A 24,557-nucleotide genomic window follows, 5' to 3' on the forward strand; every position below is an offset into this window, starting at 1 on the left:
TATCAGACAAAATAGACTTTAAAATAAAGACTAGTACAAGAGACAAAGAAGGACACTACATAATGATCAAGGGATCGATCCAAGAAGAAGATATAACAATTGTAAATATTTATGCACCCAGCATAGGAGCACCTCAATACATAAGGCAAATACTAACAGCCATAAAAGGGGAAATCGACAGTAACACATTCATAGTAGGGGACTTTAACACCCCACTTTCACCAATGAACAGATCATCCAAAATGAAAATAAATAAGGAAACACAAGCCTTAAATGATACATTAAACAAGATGGACTTAACTGATATTTATAGGACATTCCATCCTAAAACAACAGAATACACATTTCTCTCAAGTGCTCATGGAACATTCTCCAGGATAGATCGTATCTTGGGTCACAAATCAAGCCTCGGTAAATTTAAGAAAATTGAAATTGTATCAAGTATCTTTTCTGACAACAACTCCATGAGACTAGATATCAATTACAGGAAAAGATCTGTAAAAAATACAAACACATGGAGGCTAAACAATACACTACTTAATAATGAAGTGATAACTGAAGAAATCAAAGAGGAAATTAAAAAGTACCTAGAAACAAATGACAATGGAGACACAACGACCCAAAATCTATGGGATGCAGCAAAAGCAGATCTATGGGGGAAGTTTCTAGCAATACAAGCCCACCTTAAGAAGCAGGAAACATCTTGAATAAACAACCTAACCTTGCACCTCAAGCAATTAGAGAAAGAAGAACAAAAAAACCCCAAAGCTAGCAGAAGGAAAGAAATCATAAAAATCAGATCAGAAATAAATGAAAAAGAAACGAAGGAAACAATAGCAAAGATCAATAAAACTAAAAGCTGGTTCTTTGAGAAGATAAACAAAATAGATAAACCACTAGCCAGAATCATCAAGAAAAAAAGGGAGAAGACTCAAATCAATAGAATTAGAAATGAAAAAGGAGAGGTAACAACTGACACTGCAGAAATAAAAAAGATCATGAGAGATTACTACAAGCAACTCTATGCCAATAAAATGGACAATCTGGAAGAAATGGACAAATTCTTAGAAATGCACAACCTGCCAAGACTGAATCAGGAAGAAATAGAAAATATGAACAGACCAATCACAAGCACTGAAATTGAAACTGTGATTAAAAGTCTTCCAACAAACAAAAGCCCAGGAACAGATGGCTTCACAGGCGAATTTTATCAAACATTTAGAGAAGAGCTAACAACTATCCTTCTCAAACTCTTCCAAAATATAGCAGAGGGAGGAACACTCACAAACTCCTTCTTCGAGGCCACCATCACCTTGATACCAAAACCAGACAAGGATGTCACAAAGAAAGAAAACTACAGGCCAATATCACTGATGAGCATAGATGCAAAAATCCTCAACAAAATACTAGCAAACACAATCCAACAGCACATTAAAAGGATCCTACACCATGATCAAGTGGGGTTTATTCCAGGAATGCAAGGATTCTTCAATATACGCGAATCTATCAATGTGATAAACCATATTAACAAATTGAAGGAGAAAAACCATATGATCATCTCAATACATGCAGAGAAAGCTTTTGACAAAATTCAACACCCATTTATGATAAAAACCCTGCAGAAAGTAGGCATAGAGGGAACTTTCCTCAACATAATAAAGGCCATATATGACAAGCCCACAGCAAACATCATCCTCAATGGTGAAAAACTGAAAGCACTTCCACTCAGATCAGGAACAAGACAAGGTTGCCCACTCTCACCACTCTTATTCAACATAGTTTTGGAAGTTTTAGCCACAGCAATCAGAGAAGAAAAGGAAATAAAAGGAATCCAAATCGGAAAAGAAAAAGTAAAGCTGTCACTGTTTGCAGATGACATGATCCTATACATAGAGAATCCTAAAGATGCTACCAGAAAACTACTAGAGCTAATCAATGAATTTGGTAAAGTGGCAGGATACAAAATTAATGCACAGAAGTCTCTGGCATTCCTATATACCAATGATGAAAAATCTGAAAGTGAAATCAAGAAAACACTCCCATTTACCATTGCAACAAAAAGAATAAAATATCTAGGAATAAACCTACCTAAGGTGACAAAAGACTTGTATGCAGAAAATTATAAGACATTGATGAAAGAAATTAAAGATGATACAAATAGATGGAGAGATATACCATGTTCTTGGATTGGAAGAGCCAACATTGTGAAAATGACTCTACTACCCAAAGCAATCTATAGATTCAATGCAATCCCTATCAAACTACCACCGGCATTTTTCACAGAACTAGAACAAAAAATTTCGCAATTTGTATGGAAACACAAAAGACCCCGAATAGCCAAAGCAATCTTGAGAATGAATAACGGAGCTGGAGGAATCAGGCTACCTGACTTCAGACTATACTACAAAGCTACAGTAATCAAAACAGTATGGTACTGGCACAAAAACAGAAAGATAGATCAATGGAACAGGATAGAAAGCCCAGAGATAAACCCATGCACATATGGTCACCTTATCTTTGATAAAGGTGGCAGGAATGTACAGTGGAGAAAGGACAGCCTCTTCAATAAGTGGTGCTGGGAAAACTGGACAGGTACATGTAAAAGTATGAGATTAGATCACTCCCTAACACCATACACAAAAGTAAGCTCAAAATGGATTAAAGACCTAAATGTAAGTCCAGAAACTATCAAACACTTAGAAGAAAACATAGGCAGAACACTCTATGACATAAATCACAGCAAGATCCTTTCTGACCCACCTCCTAGAATAATGGAAATAAAAACAAAAATAAACAAATGGGACCTAATGAAACTTCAAAGCTTTTGCCCAGCAAAGGAAACCATAAACAAGACCAAAAGACAACCCTCAGAATGGGAGAAAATATTTGCAAATGAAGCAACTGACAAAGGATTAATCTCCAAAATTTACAAGCAGCTCATGCAGCTCAATACCAAAAAAACAAACAACCCAATCCATAAATGAGTAGAAGACCTAAATAGACATTTCTCCAAAGAAGATATACAGACTGCCAACAAACACATGAAAGAATGCTCAACATCATTAATCATTAGAGAAATGCAAATCAAAACTACAATGAGATATCATCTCACACCAGTCAGAATGGCCATCATCAAAAAATCTAGAAACAATAAATGCTGGAGAGGGTGTGGAGAAAAGGGAACACTCTTGCACTGCTGGTGGGAATGTGAATTGGTTCAGCCACTATGGAGAACAGTATGGAGGTTCCTTAAAAAACTACAAATAGAACTACCATATGACCCAGCAATCCCACTACTGGGCATATACCCTGAGAAAACCAAAATTCAAAAAGAGTCATGTACCAAAATGTTCATTGCAGCTCTATACAATAGCCCGGAGATGGAAACAACCTAAGTGCCCATCATCGGATGAATGGATAAAGAAGATGTGGCACATATATACAATGGAATATTACTCAGCCATAAAAAGAAACGAAATTGAGCTATTTGTAATGAGGTGGATAGACCTAGAGTCTGTCATACAGAGTGAAGTAAGTCAGAAAGAAAAAGACAAATACCGTATGCTAACACATATATATGGAATTTAAGGGAAAAAAATGTCATGAAGAACCTAGGGGTAAAGCAGGAATAAAGACACAGACCTCCTAGAGAACGGACTTGAGGTTATGGGGAGGGGGAACGGTGAGCTGTGACAGGGCAAGAGAGAGTCATGGGCATATACACACTAACAAACGTAGTAAGGTAGATAGCTAGTGGGAAGCAGCCGCATGGCACAGGGATATTGGCTCGGTGCTTTGTGACAGCCTGGAGGGGTGGGATAGGGAGGGTGGGAGGGAGGGAGACGCAAGAGGGAAGACATATGGGAACATATGTTTATGTATGACTGATTCGCTTTGTTATAAATCAGAAACTAACACACCATTGTAAAGCAATTATACCCCAATAAAGATGTTAAAAAAAAAAAAAAGGAGAGAGAAGAAACTGGAAAAGGAGCAGTATTGTTTTTCAGGAATGGGCAATTAATATGGCCAGGGAGATGGCATAACTCAGGGCTCCCACCTCTCAGGGGCAGGAATGAGGTCTGTGTGTCTTCTGAGGGCACATGGGCTGTTCTGGGCCAGCCTCTGAGATGTGAGGACCTGATGCCCAAGGAAAGAGACTTGAGTTTACCACCACCAATGATCCTGACTTTTCAGCAAGTGAAAGAACTTTTTGCAGTCTTGGGAGGGACAGTAAGAGCACTGGATGAGTCGCTGCAGCCCCTGACCCTAAGTGAACCCCTTTCTTCCTTTTGTGTCAGATTCTGTGCTGTGCAGTGAGCTGTCATTGACATAGAATCTATTGCTTTCTCCCAGCCAGCATCTGTTCTCAGGCCCAAGTGCCTCAGTTTTCCTTTGGGAATTACATGTCACCTGCTTCCAGTCCAAAGATTTGCAGAAGGATGGCCCCATATTCCACCCAGCTCGAAGATGGGTTTACAACCCACATCTAGCCAGTCCCATTTTCCATCTTCTGGTGATCGGTCAAGGATAAGAATGCAACCCAAGCCAGATCAAAGGCATTTAAAACCATGACTTTCTTGGAATCCAAGAAAAGGAGAAACTCTTTCTCGGAAAATGGATGGTGAGTGGTTGTCAGCCTAGAACTGCTGTTGGCCCAAGTGCAGTGAGAGAGCCTGTGCCTATGAATGGGGTCCCCCAAAGGCACTGAGCGGGACAAAGGTTTGGAGAGAAGCAAGGTCACACTGAGACAGTGTGAGCCCCTGGACCTGCTAGGTCCAAACCTATTCTTCAACTTGCCACTTGTAAGTGTTAATGTATTTCTACCCTTACAATAAGTACTAATTTATTTTACTTCCGTAAGTGTGTCCAGTCACTGGGAAAAGAAAAAGTCCTGGTTGATACCTCTGAGTCAATAATCCCTGACCCTTCCTCAGGTGTCCTCACTGGGTAGGCGTGGCTGGGGTAGGTGAAGACACTGGGTGGGGTCATAAACTAGGGGAGCTGGCAAACAGCTCTGTCTTTCCTCAGTGGTTAATTGGCCTTTTTGTGTTTTCCTTCATTTAGGGTCCATTTTGGTAATGTGTTTTTACAAAGAAATCCCCCTTTTCCTCTAGATTTCCAGTTTGTTACAGTAAGTCTCTCTTATTTTGACGTTTAATTGTTCCTGTCTAATTTTCTACAGAATCATGACAAATAATGAACAATATACTGATACTTTACTATTAACTGAAGTCTCTATTCACGTTCCCTTTGTTATACCTTTCCTTGTTCCAGGGTCTCCGAGGACATGGGGTCATCATGTCTGTTTAGTCTCTTCTGGGCTCTGACAGTTGCTCAGATTCTCCTTGTTTCCATGACCTTGACAGCGTGGAGGAGGGCTGCTCAGGTATTGTATAGACTGCCGGGCGCTGGGATTTGCTTGGTGGTTTTGTCGTGGTTAGACTTGGCTTTGCAAAAGCAGACCACAGATGTGAAGTGCTTCCTCTTCACTATATATCAAGAGGACAGGCTCTTAAGGGAACTTCTCCCTTATATTCTTAATTCTGGTCACCTAGCTGAGGTAATGTTTGTCAGGTTTTCCCACAGTGAGGTTAATTTTTTCCCATGTCCATCCTGTGTGTCTTATGTAGGAGGCAGTCATAATGCAGAAGCCACACTTGAGGAGAGAGGGGTTAGCTTCACATCCTTGATGGACAGCTGACTTGCTATACACATTGTTTAGAAGCTTTCTGCATAGGAGATTTCTATTTAACACCATTCATCAAAAACTATGTAATTTATTTATACCAGTTTGGACACGTGAATAATTATTGTAAACTTTTGGTTATAATCCAGCACTACATTATTAGACTGCTTAGTTCATTCTTGCTTTGGCTGTTGAGAGCTTCTTCCATTTGCTCTTGTTTTCATTTTACATATTTTTTCTTTTGTGGGTTTAAAAAATTTTTGGTACTTCTTTACTTTCTGATATTTTAAGATTATCCTGCTTCATATATTTACTGTCTCAGTCCTACCATCAGCCCTTTCTTCAGAGAGCCCTTGTTCCTTTTATTAGAGAATGGTATTAAAAACTTACATGTGGGAGCTAAATATGCTCAGCTGACAGTACATAGAAATATATGCATGTATCCCAGCCTATGCATATACACAGAATTACAAAGATTTCCATGTGGAACTATGTGTAGGCTAAAGATAGTTTATACTGATATCTCCAAGCGGATCTGTTATGACATGGATACTGTAACCTTCTCCCTTTGTTTGACTGTAACATCCAACTCCATTGGTAAGAAACCTGGCTTCCACCATTTGTCATTTATTAAATTCAGTGCTTGTTCCATTTGATGACTGATATAGTAGTTTCAGTACTGTTAGCTGCTACCCCTCATGGGAAAGAATATAGAGTCCACTGTGCATGTATGGCACATTTTGTCTTTGGCCTAAAGATTCTGTACATTTCCAAAGTTAACTTAGGTCAGCCCATTTGTCCCACTACCAACTGTGAGTTTTTTCATACATTTCTGAATCAGTTAGATTCTTTGTTACGTTCTGTATCCCAGTCTTTGACACTCCCATATCCTAAGTAGTTAAGTTTGAATAGATTGTAAATTACTTGTTGGGTTGTAAATATCTGTGGGTATAGCCAAATGCAGTGACAGGTATTCACCACTGAAGTATCATATGGACTATTTTCAAGCACATATTCTGTAAACTGTTTACCATGTCAGTTTTGCCTTTTCTAGAATGTCATATAAATGAGGTCATACACTGTGTAGCACTTCAGACTGGATTCTTTCACTTAGCAATGTAAGTGTTAGATGCATGTATTATTTTTTTTGGGGGGGGCACGGGTTGATGATCCATTCCTTTATAACTCTGAATACTATTGCTCTGCATGTATATGAGAGGAAAAATAATTTTCCCTCTACACTTCTATGTTCTTTATTGAGATCCCCCTTGTAATGAAAAAGAGACGAACTGGAGAAAACAATCAGAAGTTTAATATATACCATGCATACCTCCTGTATACTTGAAAGATACCCAGGAAAACTGAGTCACTCCCTGAAATGGCCCAAGCCGTTACCTTAAACACTTCTGCTGAGAACAAAAAAAAAGATTTCAGGGAATGGAGGCAGCCATTTAAGGGATGTTATTAGGCAAAGCCCAGTAAACAAGGGTAAGGTTGTTACACAGATTTACATTCAGGCCTATTTCATTGACAAGCTTTTTTTTTTTTTTTTTTTAAAACATTTATTTATTTGGCTGCACCGGATCTTAGTTGCGGCCTGTGGAATCTTTAGTTGCGGCATGCGGGCTCTTAATTGCAGCATGCGGGATCTAGTTCCCTGACCAGGGATTGAACCCTGGTCCCCTGCATTGGGAACATGGGGTGTTAACCACTGGACCAGCAGGGAAGTCCCAACAAGCTTTCCTTGATATTTAGTCATCATTCAATTCCTGGTCCAGAGAGGGACATACCGTTACAAATGGAGATATCCTTAATAAATGTAAATTTACCTCCTAAAAGGGCATTTTCTACTTGGTTTTGAAAGATTCTCCTGGGTCTGCTGTTTCTTAAATTAATCAGTCCAAAATAATCCTTTTGTCAAATGGGCATATTTTGGGGTGGTGTATTCTGCTCCCCTTGACATGTATGTGCCCTAATTTGCTTATGAATTCATCTACAGAAGGACATCCTGATATCTTTAAGTTTTTAACCATTATGGATAGAGCTGCTGTGCATTACTTGATGCTAGTTTTGGTTTGAATACAGTTTTTCAAAGCAGTTGTTTAAATACAAGAGGTACAATTCTTGGATCCTAAGGTGAGACTTTTTGATTTGGAAAAATCTGCCAAACTGTCTTTCAAAGTTGGTTGTACATGCATTCCACCAGCATCTTGAGTTTATTCTTGTATACTTATTTACTGCCTGTTTATCTTCTTGGGCCAGGTGTGTGTTTCAATCTTTACCAGATTTTAATGGCGTTGTTGGCATAATTTGAGTACAAATCCTTTATCAGATATGTGTTTTGGAAATAGTTTCTTGCAGTTTGTGGTTTGTCTTCTGGTTTTCTGAATAAGGTCACCAGACCCAAAGTCATGTAGATTATCTTTTTTTTTCCCTAGGATTTTTACAGTTTGGTAATTTAAATTTGGCTATGGGCATTTTGAGTGAATTTTGGTTTAAGTTGTAAAGTTTGTGTCTACATTCATTTCATTACATATGGTTTGTAATTAATTGCTCCTTAACCATCTTTTGAGAAGATACAGTGAGATACTTGGCTCCATTTCAGTTTGGATTTCCAAACTTAGTATATACAGCAGAACTGCCTCCCAGATGAGGCCTCTGGGTTTGTGAGTGCGGCCCTCCGGGCAATTTTCTCACATCCCACAGGGGGCGCCGAACCCACCTGTGTGACCCTGGGGGCACAGGTGCACCCTGCCCACAGACTTTGCTCTGTGACAAGCAGACAGGAGCTTTGTCTCCTGTCAGAGCCTAGGTTTCTGGACCATGAGGCATTGTTCACACTGACAGGAGCTGGGTTTTCTCAGGAACCACTGGTGAGGAGACTCCACAAGAGGAAAAAATGAGCAAGTGTGGAGAATCTTCCTGTGCAGCTGACTGCTGGCTGGGTGGGGTGCATCTTCAGGGGACTCAGGAGAGAAAGGGTTTAATGTGGATTACTGTGCACTTTTAGTTAGTTTTATGTGCAGTGTAGATGGTGACCAGTGTCGTTCTTTGGAGACTGGTGTTTACTTTTCCTGGCACTGTCTGTTGATTGCTTTAGGTAGAATAAACTATTTTTTTTACATCTTTATTGGAGTATAATTGCTTTACAGTGGTGTTTTAGATTCTGCTTTATAACAAGGTGAATCAGTTATACATATGTTCCCATATCTCTTCCCTCTTGCGTCTCCCTCCCTCCCACCCTCCCTATCCCACCCCTCTAGGTGGTCACAAAGCACCGAGCTGATCTCCCTGTGCTATGCGGCTGCTTCCCACTAGCTATCCATTTTACGCTTGGTAGTGTATATATGTCCATGCCACTCTCTCACTTTTTCACAGCTTACCTTTCCCCCTCCCCATATCCTCAAGTCCATTCTCTAGTAGGTCAGTGTCTTTATTCCTGTCTTACCCCTAGGTTCTTCATCATATTTTTTTTTCTTAAGTTCCATATATATATGTCAGCATACGGTATTTGTCTTTCTCCTTCTGACTTACTTCACTCTGTATGACAGACTCTAGGTCCATCCAGCTCATTACAGATCGCTCAGTTTCATTTTTTTTATGGCTGAGTAATTTTCCACTATATATATGTGCCACATCTTCTTTATCCATACATCCGATGATGGACACTTAGGTTGTTTCCATCTTCTGGCTATTGTAAACAGAGCTGCAATGAGCATTTTGGTACATGACTCTTTTTGAATTATGGTTTTCTCAGGGTATATGCCCAGTAGTGGGATTGCTGGGTCATATGGTAGTTCTATTTGTAGTTTTTTAAGGAACCTCCATACTGTTCTCCATAGTGGCTGTACCAATTCACATTCCCACCAGCAGTGCAAGAGTGTTCCCTTTTCTCCACACCCTCTCCAGCATTTATTGTTTCTAGATTTTTTGGTGATGGCCATTCTGACTGGTATGAGATGGTACCTCATTGTAGTTTTGATTTGCATGTCTCTAACGATTAATGGTGTTGTGCATTCTTTAATGTGTTTCTTGGCAGTCTGTATATCTTCTTTGGAGAAATGTCTATTTAGGTCTTCTGCCCAATTTTGGATTGGGTTGTTTGTTATTTTTTGTTATTGAGCTGCATGAGCTGCTGGTAAATTTTGGAGATTAATCCTTTTTCAGTTGCTTCATTTGCAAATATTTTCTCCCATTCAGAGGGTTGTCTTTTGGTCCCGTTTATAGTTTCCTTTGCTGTGCAAAAGCTTTGAAGTTTCATTAGGTCCCATTTGTTTATTTTTGTTTTTATTTCCATTTCTCTAGGAGGTGGGTCAAAAAGGATCTTGCTGTGATTTATGTCATAGAGTGTTCTGCCTATGTTTTCCTCTAAGAGTTTGATAGCTTCTGGCCTTACATTTAGGTCTTTCATCCATTTTGAGCTTATTTTTGCATATGGTGATAGGGAGTGATGTTATCTCATACTTTTATATGTACCTGTCCAGTTTTTCTAGCACCACTTATTGAAGAGGCTGTCCTTTCTCCACAGTACATTCCTGCCTCCTTTATCAAAGATAAGGTGACCATATGTGCATGGGTTTATCTCTGGGCTTTCTATCCTGTTCCATTGATCTATCTTTCCGGTTTTGTGCCAGTACCATACTGTCTTGATTACTGTAGCTTTGTAGTATAGTCTGAAGTCAGGGAGCCTGATTCCTCCAGCTCCGTTTTTCATTCTCAAGATTGCTTTGGCTATTCAGGGTCTTTTATGTTTCCATACAAGTTGTGAAATTTTTTGTTCTAGTTCTGTGAAAAATGCCAGTGGTTGTTTGATAGGGATTGCATTGAATCTATAGATTGCTTTGGGTAGTAGAGTCATTTTCACAATGTTGATTCTTCCAATCCAAGAACATGGTATATCTCTCCATCTCTTTGTATCATCCTTAATTTCTTTCATCAGTGTCTTATAATTTTCTGCATACAGGTCTTTTGTCTCCTTAGGTAGGTTTATTCCTAGATATTTTATTCTTTTTGTTGCAATGGTAAATGGGAGTGTTTTCTTGATTTTACTTTCAGATGTTTTCATCATTAGTGTGTAGGAAAGCCAGAGACTTCTGTGCATTAATTTTGTGTCCTGCTGCTTTACCAAATTCATTGATTAGCTCTAGTGGTTTTCTGGTAGCATCTTTAGGATTCTCTATGTATAGTATCATGTCATTTACAAACAGTGACAGCTTTACTTCTTTTCCGATTTGGATTCCTTTTATTTCTTTTTCTTCTCTGATTGCTGTGGCTAAAACTTCCAAAACTATGTTGAGTAAGAGTGGTGAGAGTGGGCAACCTTGTCTTGTTCCTGATCTGAGTGGAAGTGCTTTCAGTTTTTCACCATTGAGGAAGACGTTGGCTGTGGGTTTGTCATATATGGCCTTTATTATGTTGAGGAAAGTTCCCTCTATGGCTACTCTCTGGAGGGTTTTAATCATAAATGGGTGTTGAATTTTGTCAAAAGCTTTCTCTGCATCTATTGAGATGATCATATGGTTTTTCTCCTTCAATTTGTTAATATGGTGTATCACATTGATAGATTCGCGTATATTGAAGAATCCTTGCATTCCTGGAATAAACCCCACTTGATCATGGTGTAGGATCCTTTTAATGTGCTGTTGGATTCTGTTTGCTAGTGTTTTGTTGAGGATTTTTGCATCTATGTTCATCAGTGATATTGGCCTGTCGTTTTCTCTCTTTGTGACATCCTTGTCTGGTTTTGGTATCGGGGTTATTGTGGCGTCGTAGAATGAATTTGGGAGTGTTCCTCCCTCTGCTATATTTTGGAAGAGTTTGAGAAGGATAGGTGTTAGCTCTTTTCTAAATGTTTGATAGAATTCGCCTGTGAAGCCATCTGGTCCCTGGCTTTTGTTTCTTAGAAGATTTTTAATCACAGTTTCAATTTCAATGCTTGTGATTGGTCTGTTCATATTTTCTATTTCTTCCTGATTCAGTCTTGGCAGTTGTGCATTTCTAAGAATTTGTCCATTTCTTCCAGGTTGTCCATTTTATTGGCATAGAGTTGCTTGTAGTAATCTCTCATGATCTTTTTTATTTCTGCAGTGTCAGTTGTTACTTCTCCTTTTTCATTTCTAATTCTATTGATTTGAGTCTTCTCCCTCATTTTCTTGATGATTCTCACTAATTGTTTATCAATTTTGTTTATCTTCTCAAAGAACCAGCTTTTAGTTTTATTGTTCTTTGCTATCATTTCCTTCATTTCTTTTTCATTTATTTCTGATCTGATCTTTATGATTTCTTTCCTTCTGCTAACTTTGGGGTTTTTTTTGGTTCTTCTTTCTCTAATTGCTTTAGGTGCAAGGTTAGGTTGTTTATTCGAGATGTTTCCTGTTTCTTAAGGTAGGATTGTATTGCTATAAACTTCTCCCTTAGAACTGCTTTTGCTGCATCCCATAGATTTTGGGTCATCGTGTCTCCACTGTCATTTGTTTCTAGGTATTTTTTGATTTCCTCTTTGATATCTTCAGTGATCAGTTAGCTATTAAGTAGTGTATTATTTAGCCTCCGTGTGTTTGTATTTTTTTGCAGATCTTTTCCTGTAATTGATATCTAGTCTCATAGCTTTGTGGTCAGAAAAGATACTTGATACAATTTCAGTTTTCTTAAATTTACCGAGGCTTCATTTGTGACCCAAGATATGATCTATCCTGGAGAATGTTCCATGAGCACTTGAGAAAAATGTGTATTCTGTTGTTTTAGGATGGAATGTCCTATAAATATCAGTGAAGTCCATCTTGTTTAATGTGTCATTTAAAGCTTGTGTTTCCTTATTTATTTTCATTTTGGATGATCTGTTCATTGGTGAAAGTGGGGTGTTAAAGTCCCCTACTATGAATATGTTACTGTTGATTTCTCCTTTTATGGCTGTTAGTATTTGTCTTATGTATTGACGTGCTCCTATGTTGGGTGCATAAATATTTACAATTGTTATATCTTCTTCTTGGATTGATCCCTTGATCATTATGTAGTGTCCTTCTTTGTCTCTTGTACTAGTCTTTATTTTAAAGTCTATTTTGTCTGATATGAGAATTGCTACTCCAGCTTTCTTTTGGTTTCCATTTGCATGGAATATCTTTTTCCATCCCCTCACTTTCTGTCTGTATGTGTCTCTAGGTCTGAAGTGGGTGTCTTGTAGACAACATATATATGGGTCTTGTTTTTGTATCCATTCAGCCAGTCTGTGGCTTTTGGTGGGAGCATTTAGTCCATTTACATTTAAGGTAATTATCGATATGTATGTTCCTATTCCCATTTTCTAAATTGTTTTGGGTTCGTTATTATAGGTCTTTTCCTTCTCTTGTGTTTCTTGTCTAGAGAGGATTCTTTAGCATTTGCTGTAAAGCTGGTTTGGTGGTGCTGAACTCTCTCAGCCTTTGCTTGTCTGTAAAGGTTTTAATTTCTCCATCAAATCTGAATGAGACCCTTGCTGGGTAGAGTAATCTTGGTTGTAGGTTTTTCTCCTTCATCACTTTAAATATGTTCTGCCAGTCCCTTCTGGCTTGCAGAGTTTCTGCTGAAAGATCACCTGTTAACCTTATGGGGATTCCCTCATGTGTTATTTGTTGTTTTTCCCTTGCTGCTTTTAATATGTTTTCTTTGTATTTAATTTTTGACAGTTTGATTAATATGTGCCTTGGTGTGTTTCTCCTTGGATTTATCCTGTATGGGACTCTGTGCTTCCTGGACTTGATTAACTATTTCCTTTCCCATATTAGGGAAGTTTTCAACTATAATCTCTTCAAATATTTTCTCAGTCCCTTTCTTTTTTGTGTTCTTCTCGAACCCCTATAATTCAAATGTTGGTGTGTTTAATGTTGTCCCAGAGGTCTCTGAGACTGTCCTCAGTTCTTTTCATTCTTTTTTCTTTATTCTGCTCTGCAGTAGTTATTTCCACTATTTTATCTTCCAGGTCACTTATCCGTTCTTCTGCCTCAGTTATTCTGCTATTGATCTCATCTAGAGTATTTTTAATTTCATTTATTGTGTTGTTCATCATTGCTTGTGTCCTCTTTAGTTCTTCTAGGTCCTTGTTAAATGTTTCTTGCATTTTCTCTATTCTATTTCCAAGATTTTGAATCATCTTTACTATCATTATTCTGAATTCTTTTTCAGGTAGACTGCCTATTTCCTCTTCATTTGTTAGGTCTGGTGGGTTTTTATCTTGCTCCTTCATCTGCTGTGTGTTTTTCTGTCTTCTCATTTTACTTATCTTACTGGGTTTGGGGTCTCCTTTTTGCAGCCTGCAGTTTCGTAGTTCCTGTTGTTTTTGGTGTCTGTCTCCAGTGGCTAAAGTTGGTTCAGTGGGTTGTGTAGGTTTCCTGGTGGAGGGGACTAGTGCCTGTGTTATGGTGGATGAGGCTGGATCTTGTCTTTCTGGTGGGCAGGTCCACGTCTGGTGGTGTGTTTTGGAGTGTCTGTGGACTTATTATGATTTTCGGCAGCCTCTCTGCTAATGGGTGGGGTTGTGTTCCTGTCTTGTTAGTTGTTTAGCATAGGGTGTCCAGCACTGTAGCTTGCTGGTCGTTGAGTGAAGCTGGGTGTTGGTGTTGAGGTGGAGATCTCTGGGAGATTTTCGCCATTTGATATTACATGGAGCTGGGAGGTATTTTGTGGACCAGTGTCCTGAAGTTGGCTCTCTCACCTCAGAGGCACATCACTGACTCCTGGCTGCAGCACCAAGAGCCTTCCATCCACACAGCTCAGAATAAAAGAGAGAAAAAGTGGAAATAATGAAAGAAAGAAAGAGGACAATAGAAAATAAAATAAATCAAGGTAAAATAAAATAAAGTTATTAAAATAAAAAATAATTATTAAGAAAAAATTTTGAGAAAGTAGAAGAAACAAACAAACAAAAAGGACAGGTTGAACCCTGGGACAAATGGTGAAAGCAAAACTATACGGACAAAATCTCACACAGAAGCATACACATACACACAAAAAGAGGAAAAGAGGAAAAAATCATAAATCTTGCTCTCACAGTCTACCTCCTCAATTTGGGATGATTCGTTGTCTATTCAGGTATTCCACAGATGCAGGGTACATCAAGTTGATCATGGAGCATTAATCCGCTGCTTCTGAGGCTGCTGGGAGAGATTTCCCTTTCTCTTCTTTGTTCACACAGCTCCCGGGGCTCAGCTTTGGATTTGATCCGCCTCTGCATGTAGGTCGCCAGAGGGCGTCTGTTCTTCGCTCAGGACGGGGTTAAAGAGCCGCTGATTGGGGGGCTAGGTTCACTCAGGCCATGGGGGAGAGAGGAGCACGGAGTGCGGGGTGGGCCTGCGGCAGCAGAGGATGCCGTGACGCTGCACCAGCCTGAGAAGCACCGTGCGTTCTCCCGGGGAAGTTGTCCCTGGATCCCAGGACCCTGGCAGTGGCGGGCTGCACAGGCTCCCCGGAAGGGGGGTGTGGATAGTGACCTGTGCTCGCACACAGGCTTCTTGGTGGTGGCAGCAGTAGCCTTAGCGTCTCATGCCCATCTCTGGGGTCCGCACTCTTAGCCGCGGCTCACACCCGTCTCTGGAGCTCCTTTAAGCAGCGCTCTGAATCCCCTCTCCTCATGCACCAGGAAACAAAGAGCGAAGAAAAAGTCTCTTGCCTCTTCGGCAGGTCCAGAGTTTTCCCCGGACTCCCGAGTAGCCGTGGTACACTAGTCCTCTGCAGGCTGTGTTCATGCTGCCAACCCCAGTCCTCTCCCTGCGCTCCGATCGAAGCCCGAGCCTCCGCTCCCAGCCCCGCCCGCCCAGGCTGGGGAGCAGACAAGCCTATTGGACTGGTGAGTGCCGGTTGGCACCGATCCTCTGTGCGGGAATCTCTCCGCTTTAACTTCCGCAACCCTGTGGCTGCACTCTCCTCTGCAGCCCTGAAGCTTTCCCCCTCCACCACCCGCAGTGTCCACCCGCAAATGGGCTTCCTAGTGTGTGGAAACCTTTCCTCCTTCACAGCTCCCTCCCACTGGTGCAAGGCCCGTCCCTAGTCTTTTGCCTCTGTTTATTTATTTATTTTTTTGTCTTACCCAGGTACGTGGGGAGTTTCTTGCCTTTTGGGAGGTCTGAGGTCTTCTGTCAGCGTTCAGTAGGTGTTCTGTATCAGTTGTTCCACATGTAGATGTATTTCTGGTCTATCTGTGGGGAGGAGGGTGATCTCTGTGTCTCACTCTTCCAACATCTTCCCCCATCCCAAACGTTTTAATAATAGTAATTTTTTCTGATGAATGAGCATGGAGTATTGTTTTCTATTGTGTTTTCAGTTTCTTTATCAATGTTTTAGTTTTCTGAGTATAGGTCTTTCATGTTGTTGGTTAAATTTATTGCTAAATAGTTCGTTCTTTTTGATGGAATTGTAAATGGGATTGTTTTCTTAATTTTTCTTGCTGGTGGTTCATTATTAGTGTATAGAAACAAAACTGATTTATGTATATTGATCCATATTTTGCAACTTTACTGAATTTATTCTTTAGCATATTTTTTGAAGTAATGTGAAAAATTGCAATACTAAAATCTCACAGTTTCTACTGCATCCCAGGTAATCCACAGGACCCAAGAGATGGTAGCTACTAATATACTCTTCCCACGGTGCCTCTTCATATCATGCGGACGCCGACAAGGGAAATAAGTATCACAACTTTGGTTGAACGTGGTCTGGGTAAGTCTTAGCCTCTATAACAAAATTTGATGTCCATCTTATCTGATTTTCTGGCATGACACTGACATGGTTGTCTAGAAAAGTAATTTACTTCCCAGTAATTTAAAATGTACTGAAAAGTTGCAATAATGGCAAAAAGTACTCACGTTTGCCACTTCATACAAAATGCTCAGTGTGTTTTGCCCAAGGAACCAGCACATAACCCCTAAATGAAGAAATCCTGATGTCCACATTATAATTTAATACTCAACCCCACTTCAACTTTCACCTACTGTCCCAACTGTATGAAAATGTCCTTTTCCATCCTGATCCAGTTTTCTTTTTCTGGAACCATTATTGAGTTTCTCCCTCATTTGGACAACCTTGATGGATTTGAAGCAGACAAGATGAGTATGGGATCTAGGTGGCCTTTTCTGTATGACTTTTTTCACTAAGAATATTTTCAATGTTCATTTTTGTAACAAATATCAGCGCTGCACTTTTTTTCATTGTCATTAAGAATACAAAACACGACTTTAGCATTTAATTCACTTTACGTATACAGTTTTGTGGTATTAACTACCTTCATATAGTTGCACAAACAAGTTAACTAACATGTGTACCTCCTGTGTGCATGGCAGATACACAGGAAATTGAGTAACACCCTGAAACGGCCCAAGACATCACCTTAAATACCATCTTCATTTAAAAGGCAAAAAGAGGAAGGCTATAGTTGTTTGTCTACATTCATTTGATTGTATATGGTTTCCAATTGATGTTGTATAACTAGTTGTGGAGAAGTCATGGGATAGGTGGCTTCATTTCAGTTTGAATTTCCAAATTTAGTGGATTCTGCAGGCTTGATACAAGGTTTACAAACTTCATATTGGGTCAGGACATCCCATGGTGTAACTCGTATTCATGGTTTGTCCAACAATTAAAGTTCTGTGTGATACAAGTTCATCCCGGAGTAATCCATGTTAGTTTCTCTTATACATTTGTCCCAGGATGAAAGGACAAGAGAAATAAGACCTAATTTATAAAAGTGCCTTCAAACTAATTGATATTAAAGTATAGTTGACATACAATGTTGTGTTAATTTCTACTGTACAGCAAAGTGATTCATATATACAAACATACATATATATATTTTTTTCATATTCTTTTCCATTATGGTTAAATACAGGGTATTGAATACAGTTCCCTGTGCTGTGTGGGAAGACCTTGTCTATCCATTCAATATATAATAATTTTCATCTACTAATCCCAAACTCCCAATCCATCCCTCTCCGCTGTCTTCACCTTGACAACCACAAGTCTGTTTTCTATATTTGTGAGTGTGTTTTTGTTCTGTAGATAGGTTCATTTGGGTCTCATTTTATAATCCACATATAAGTGATATCATATGGTATTTATTGTTCTCTGTCTGACTGACTTCACTTTGTATGATAATCTCTAGGTCTATCCATGTAGCCGCAGATGGCATTATTTCATTCTGTTTTATGGCTGAGTAATGTTCCATTGTATATATGTACCACATCTTCAATATCCATTCATCTGTTGAGGGACATTCAGGTTGCTTCCGTGTCTTGGCTATTGTGAACAGTGCTGCTGTGAATGCTGGGGTGCACGTATCTTTTCGAATTATAGTTTTGTCTGGATGTGTGCCCAGGAGTGAGATTGCTGGTTCATATGGTAATTCTATTTTTAGGTTTTGAGGAACCTCCATACTGTTTCCCATAGCGGCTGCATCAATTTACATTCCCACCAGTAGTGTAGGAGGGTTCCCTTTTCTCCACACCCCTTCCAGCATTTATTTCTAGACATTTTAATGATGGCCATTCTGACTACTACAAGGTGATAACTCACTGTAGTTTTGATTTGCATTCTCTAATAATTAGCGATGTGGAACGTCTTTTCAGGTGCCTATTGGCTATCTGTATATCTTTGGAGAAATGTCTATTTAGACCTTCTGCCTATTTTTTGATATTTTTTCTTTTTTGAATTGTATGAGGTGTTTGTATATTTCAGAATTAAACCCTTGTTGGTCGTGTCATTTGCAGGTATTTTCTCCCAAACAGTGAGCACAGGTTCTGGAACAACTGGATACCCACATGCAGAAGAGTAAAGTTGGACCCTTACCTCCCCCCACCTCATATACAAAATCAACCAAAGGCCTAGATGCAAAATGGACCAAAGGCCTAGACGCAAGAACCAAAATTAGAAAACTCCTAGAAGAAAACATGAGAGTAAATCTTCATGACCTTGGATTTGGTCATGATTTCTTAGATCTACCAAAAGCACAAGCAACAAAAGACAAAATAGATGAATTGGACTTCCTCAATGAAAAACAGTTGTGTATAAAAGGAGCAAGGAGTAAGATAATCCACCATCCAAAATGGCCCAAGATGTTTGCAAACCATGTATCTGATAAAGGACCGTAGCCCAGCAGCCAGGCCACCGGTGGTCCAGTGGAGTGTCTGTGCGGCCCCTCCCATCCTCGGTGATCAGGGGATTTCAGGCCCCACAGCACCCGAGGGGTGGACACGGGTCATCCTCAGCACCCTCAGGGAGTGAGTGCTGGATGGTTTTGAGCCCAGATGCACTCCCATTACTGCCCTCAAAGGCTGAAGGCTTCGGCATGCCTCCAGAAGGACACAGAGTATTTGCAAGTCTCTGAGAACCAAGAGAACAGTTTTCACTTTTCTGAAAGGGCATCTTATTACTTCACAGCATGACCATTTTCAATCCGGCTCTCAGGGGTGCCCTCCCACCTCCCTGATTTCTCTGAGAGTGGCCATGGGGGGTTGGCTGTCCCCAGTCCCCACACCAGGTGACAAGGCCACTGGGGCCAGACCCTGGTGGTCCTTAGCTTCGCTGGAGACTAACCCAGACTCTCAGCCTGCGATTGAACGTGGACGCCCCTGCTTCTCCCCGTCACCGATTCTCATCTCCTCCTCTGTCTTTCTCTTGCTTTTCAGTCTCAGATTTACCTGACGGCCACCACTCACAGCTCCCGAAGAGCCCAGAGATTTCTCCTGGAAGGAAAGGTTCTGGAAAATCAGAGGGATAAATAAAGGATGCAGCTGATTCCCTCCTTGTGCTGACGCCCAGGAGGGTGAGGATAGTGAGTGTTTTCTCATTAGAATTTTAAATCCTCCAAGTAATAGATCATTGGGGGGGCATCCAGTGTTCTCCTGCTCATTCTAAGAATGTAATTCCTGGATTTTAATGTGGTAAATAATTTATATTATAAATATGCAGAGGCGGGGATGTCCATTCAAAAATGTTAGAGATAACTCCAAGGGATTTACAACAAACAAGGACATAGAACCCTGTGTCCAGACACAGGCTGAGAGGCTCCTACCCTGAGCCGCAGTCCCCTGGAGGGCGGAGTGGCCATGACTCTCCTCCCGGTGGTGAGCCTACACAGGCACATCCCACGTGGGACCACTGTATCGCAGAATCTTAGAGTGGCCGATGGCAGGCAGCTGGCTAGAGATGCGGACAAGAGAAAACCGCCCAGCAGCCTGGGACAACCCTGGGGTGAGGCCTTAGGAAGGGCCAGTGTCAGAGCCTCAGAAATAACTTGAAGAGATTCAGGCTGTTAAGGACATCGTCAGAGATGCACTTAGGGACATATTCAGGACCTTACTTATGGACAGGATCAGGGCATTATTTAATGACAGCTTAGACTATAAGGGACAGCATCATGGCCTAAGTTAGGGACAGTATCTGTGCTTCACTTAGAGATAACGTGAGAGCCTTAGTTAGATACAGTTCAGGCTGTTACTTAAGGATATCTTCAGGGCCTTAGAGCCAGCATCATAGCCATAATTAGAACCAGTGTCAGGGCGTTAGTTAGGGCCCAAACTAGGGTGTTAGTTAGGGAAAGAGTCAGGTCATTAGTTACAGACAGTGTCAGGGTTTTAGGTAGGGACAGCGGCAAGTCCTTAGTTAAGAAGAGTGTTGGGGCCTCACTTAGGGGCAGCGTCAGGATGTTAGTTAGGGAGAGTCAGGACATTAGAATTTCAGATTCTGAGGTAGAGACAGCATCAGGGTCTTAGTTAGGGACAGCGTCAGAGACTTACCTAGGGACATATTCAGGGCCTTAGCTATGGACAGGATCAGGGTGATACAGAGGAACACCTAAGCGTATTAGGGACATCTTCATGGCCTGAATTAGTGATAGCATCAAGGTATTAGTTAGGGAAACAGTCAGACCATTATTATAGATAGTGTCAGTGTCTTACGTAGAGAGAGCATCAGGGCCTTAGTTAAGGACAGCATCAGAGACATACTTAGGGACATATTCAGGTCCTTAGTTATGGACAGGATCAGGGCGTTATTGAGAGATACATGAGGCTATTAGGGACAGCATCAGGGTGTTAAGGAAAGAGTCAGCCGTTATTATAGACAGTGACAGTGCCTCAGGTAGAGACATCATCACAGCCTTAGTTAGGAAGAGGGTCAGGGCCTTGGTGAAGGAAAGGGTCAGGCCAACAGTAAGGGACATCTAAGTCTATTAGGGACATTGTCAGGGCCTTAGATAGGGTCAGCATCAGGGCCGTAGTTAGGACCAGTGTCAGGGCGTTATTTAGGGACAAAATTAGGATGTTAGTTAAGGAAAAAGCCAGAAAATTAGTTACAGACAGTGTCAGCTTCTCAGGTAGAGACTTCAAGGTCTCAGTGAGAGCATCAGCGTCTCAGTTAGGAGCTGCATCAGGCCATTACTTACAGACAGTGTCAAGGCCCTAATTAGGGAGAGTGTCAGGGCCTCAGAGAAAAACTTGAGGGCCTTAGTAAGAGACACTTCAGGCTGTTCGTTAGGGACATCATCAGGGCGTTAGTTATGGACAGGGTCAGGGTATTAGTGAAAGACAGCTCAGGCAATTAGGCACACCGTCAGGGCCTTGGGTAGGGGCAGCATCAGGGAGTAGTTGGGGAAAGAGTGAGGCCATTAGGTAAAGACAGACTCAGAGCCTTAGTTAGAGACAGTGTCAGGTTCTTTGTTAGGGACACTGTCATGGCCTCAGTTAAAGATAACTTGAGGGTCTTAGTTCGAGATAGTTTCAGGGCCTTAGTTATGGACATCTTTAGGGCCTCAGTTAGAGGTAATTTGAGGTCCTTAGTAAGAGACATTTTGGGTCATTACTGACATCGTCTGGACCTTCGTCCCGTCTTCAGTACATCATTTATGGGCCGCATCAGGGCATTAATGAGGGACAGCTCAAGTTATTAGGGACCGTGTCAGGGTCTTAGGGAATGTTTCAGGACCTTTGTTAGGGAAAGAGTGAGGCCAGTAGTTAAAGACAGACTCAGAGCCTTAGTCAGAGACAGCCTCAGTCCTTAATTAGGGAGAGTGTCAGGGCCTCAGTTAAAGATAAGTTGAGGGCTTTTGTTAAGGACAGCCTCCAGGCCTCAGTTAGAGACAGGTTCACGGGCTCGGGACTAAATTCAGGGTCTTAGTTAGGGACAGCATCAGGGATTTAGTTAGCATAAGAGACTCGACATTAGCTAAAGACAAGGTTAGGTTAAGGTCTAGGAACATCTTCAGGAAATGATGTAGGGATAGTGTCAAGACCATAGCTACTTAGAGCATCAGTGCCTAATTTAGAACCAGTGTCAGGGCTTCAGGTAGGGACAGCGTCAGAGCCTGACTTAGGGAGAGCGACAGGGACTGAGTGAGGCCTAGAGTCAGGGCCTTAGCTGGGGACAGTGTCAGGGCATGACTTAGGAGCAGCATAAGGGCCTCGGTAGGAACAGCCTAAGGGGTTTCTTAAAGACATTCTCAGGACCTGTGTGAGAGACAGCCTCACAGCCTCACGTAGGGACAGCATCAAGGCTTACTTTGGGACAGTTTCAGGACCTTAATAAAACATGGGCCAGGATATAATAAGCTCAGGATACTGTCAGGACTTTAAATATTGACGGCAGCAGGGCCTTAGTTAGGGACAGTGTCAAGGCCTTAGATAGGACCAGCATCTGTATCTCTTTTAGGTACCGTGTCAGGGCCTGTGTTAGCAGGAGTGTTAGGGCCATATTTAGGGACAGTGTCAGGGCCGGATTTAAGATGAGCATCTAGGCCTTACTTAGGTACAGTGTCACGGCCTTGGGACTAAATTCAGGGCCTGAGGTATTCACAGCATCAGGGCTTCAGTTAGCATAAGAGGCAGAAGAGTTGCTCCGGACAGGCTTGGGTAAAGTTTAGGGATCGTGTCAGGAAATGGCCTAGGGATATTGTCAAAACCTTAGTCACTGAGAGTATCAGGGCCTTAATTAGAACCAGTGTCAGGGCTACAGGTAAGGACAGTGTCAGAGCCTGACTTAGAGAGAGCCACAGGGACTGAGTGAGGCCTAGCGTCACGCCCTTAGCTGGGGACACTGTCAGAGCACGATGTAGGAGCTGCATCAGGGACTTTGTTGGATCAGCAATAGGGTCTTAGTTAAAGACATGATCAGGGCCTCAGATGGTCAAAGCTTCAAGGCCTGAGTTAGGGATAGCTTAAAGGCCTAAGTTAGGCACAGCCTCAGTCCTTCACTTAGGGACAGAGACAGGGCTTTCTAGGGATAGTGTCAGGAACTTGGTTAGAAATGGGTCCGATTCTGAACTCAGGATAGTGTCCGAATTTTAGTTATTGCCGGCAGCAGGACCTATATTAGGGACAGTTTCCGGGCCATAGTTAGAAACAGTGGCAGGGCCCTAGTTAGGACAAGTCTGGGCCCTAGTTACGGAGAGCATTAGGGCTGCTGTGAGGACAAGAGGCAGGAAATTAGCTCGGGAGAGAGTCAGGTTCCAGGCCAGGGATCGTGTCAGGAAATGAGCTAGGGATAGCGTGAAGAGCTTAGTTATTGAGAGCATCAGGGCCTTAGTTAGGACCAGTGTCAGGGCTTGATGTAGGGATAGCATCAGAGCCTAGCTAAGGTATGGCAAGAGGGCCTAAGTGAGGCCTTTCTTTAGGCCCTGAGTGAGGGACAGTGTCAGGGCATGACATAGGAGTTGTATAAGGGCCTCTGTAGGATCAGCATTAGGGTCTTCATTAAAGACATTCTCAGGGCCTCTGTTAGGGACATTCTCAGGGCCTCCCTTAGGGACAGCGTCAGGGCTTACTTTGGGACAGTTTCAGGACCTTGGTAAGACATGGGTCAGGATATTAGCTCAGAATAATGTCAGGATTTTAGATATTGACGGCAGCAGGGCCTTAGTTAGACACACTGTCAGGGCCTGAGTTAGGCACATCATAACGGCATCAGTTAGCATAAGAGGCAAGACTGTTGCCCTAACTGCTGGGTTCCCCTATATTTCCTGATGTGTGCCCAGTGGTGCGAGGACACCCCTGCCAGGTTCCCATCCCCATGGGGATGTGGGCCTTCTGCTCTGAGGTCTCAACCGCTGGATTGCTCACACTTCCATGGTGTGGGGCCCTCTGATGTGAGTTCAGTGCAGCCTGGATCCCATAGCCTCGGTGCTCCGGGCTGCATGCTGGGAGGTTCCAGCTGCTAGATTCCTCACCTTTTTATTCCCTGGGCCCTCTGTTGTGAGGTTCCTACTGCCTGCCTCACTGCCAGCCCCTTGGTGATGTGGGTCCTCTGCTTTGAGGCCACATGTGCTGGGTTCCTCAACTTTCGATGATGTGGATGTGGACCCACTGGTGTGAGGACACTCCTGCCTGGTTACATTCACCTTGGTAATGTGAGCCCTCTGGTGAGAGTCTGATCCTGCCTGGGTTCCTCACCGTTCTGTGAGGTGTGCCCTGTTCTGTGAGGTCACTCATGCCTGGCACTCGTGGCCTTCGCAACGTGGGCCCTATGGTGTCAGTTGGAGCCTGCTAGGAGGCTCCTATCCTTGGTGATGAGGGCCCCTCTGGCGTCAGGCCCTAACTGCTGGGTTCCCCACATTACCTGATGTGCACCCAGTGGTACCGGGACACCTCTGCCAGGTTGCCAACCCCATGGGGATGTGAGCCTTCTGCTCTGAGGTCCCAACGGCTGGCTTGCTCACAGATTCATGCTGTGGGACACTCTGGTGTGAGTTCACTGCGACCTGGATCCCATAGCCTCGGTGATCCCGGCCGCCTGCTAGGGTGTTACGACTGCTGGATTCCTCACCTTTTTTTGCCATTGGGCTTCTGTTGTGAGGCTCCTCCTGCCTGCCTGCCAGCCCCTTGGTGATGTGGGTCCTCTGATTTGAGGCCACATGTCC

The sequence above is a fragment of the Grampus griseus genome (assembly GCF_964374135.1).
Source record: "Grampus griseus genome assembly, chromosome: 21".
Lineage (NCBI taxonomy): Eukaryota > Metazoa > Chordata > Mammalia > Artiodactyla > Delphinidae > Grampus > Grampus griseus.